This window comes from Coenobita brevimanus, chromosome 104, assembly GCF_032717465.1.
Source record: "Coenobita brevimanus isolate Jiangsu-jjx chromosome 104, ASM3271746v2, whole genome shotgun sequence".
Taxonomy (NCBI): Eukaryota; Metazoa; Arthropoda; class Malacostraca; order Decapoda; family Coenobitidae; genus Coenobita; species Coenobita brevimanus.
This window is the reverse complement of record NC_137057.1, coordinates 30718169-30719291: the sequence shown is the minus strand read 5'-3', so window position 1 is coordinate 30719291 and position 1123 is coordinate 30718169. Positions and strand designations below refer to the sequence as shown.

General features: G+C 43.3%; 1 non-coding gene across 1 annotated transcript; it reads left to right on the top strand.

Annotated features, from left to right (window-relative positions):
• Positions 1-673: 673 nt before the first annotated feature.
• LOC145416171 (5S ribosomal RNA) lies at positions 674-792 on the top strand. The gene has a single exon (XR_013900216.1). It is a non-coding gene; the product is annotated as a 5S ribosomal RNA (ribosomal RNA).
• The last annotated feature ends 331 nt before the right edge of the window (positions 793-1123 follow it).

The window sequence follows — 1123 nt, the reverse complement described above, 5'->3', positions numbered from 1 at the left end:
ATGATTATGGCTTTACTAAATCAACAAGGATATGGCTTAACTGAACCAACAAGAATATGGCTGCTCACCTTAACCCTAGAGGACAACAGGCTTAATGGAGGTATGAAGGGGATCCGAGGCAGGATGAGGCACCTATCGTGGGTTTCAGGACAATTCGGCATCAAGTTAATTTGCCGTCACAACAATAACAAGACAATTCGCCGTCATTAATGAACACAGCTATGGGTGACGGAAGAATATGTATTCAAAGGCGACTACTGAGAGGAAGAAACAAGTAAATTAAACCACCAGTGATGCAGAGTGGAGACTTGTCTGTGAGCCATTTCCTGGGGAGGATCAAGAGGATTATGCAATGTCTGAGGTATCATAAATAGACTTCGAAGGGTTTATGAACGAAGTGAGTACATTAGCTAGTGAAAGTGTCGGGAGTGGTGGTGACAAGAGTGGTGAGGAAGGTGGTGTGTCGAGTGGTGCAGGAGACAATTCGCCATCAGACAATTCCCCGTCAAAACATGGACGATTCCCCGTCAGGACAGTTCGCACCCTGGACAATTCCCCGTCATTCTATAAACACAGTGTACTTATTATTAATTAAGCAATCTTTAATAACCATCAAAGTCTATGTTCCATAGCGTAGGCTTTGGATATTATTTATTAGCTGCACCTTTAGTCAGCCAACGGCGATACCACGTTCAGTACACCGCTTCCCGTTCGATCAGCGAAGTTAAGCAACGTTGGGTCTGGTTAGTACTTGGATGGGTGACCGCCTGGGAACACCAGATGCTGTTGGCATCCCTACGTCAAGTGGGGTTGGTGGAGGATTAGTGCCCCTCCCTGTAAAACAATTAACTCTAAGCCCTTGGCCACCCCGTCTGGGATACATGGCGTCTGGCAATGAATGAATGAAACCTTTAGTCAATATTGACTAAAGGTGCAGCTAATAAATAATATACAAAGCCTACGCTATTGAACATTGACTTTTATGGATCACCCTGAAAAATAGTTATTAATTAATAATAAGTATATAATTAATTAATAATAAGTATACTGATGAGGAATCGTCCATGTTTTGACGGGGAATTGTCTGACGGCGAATTGACTTAACGGCGAAATGTCTCGGAAC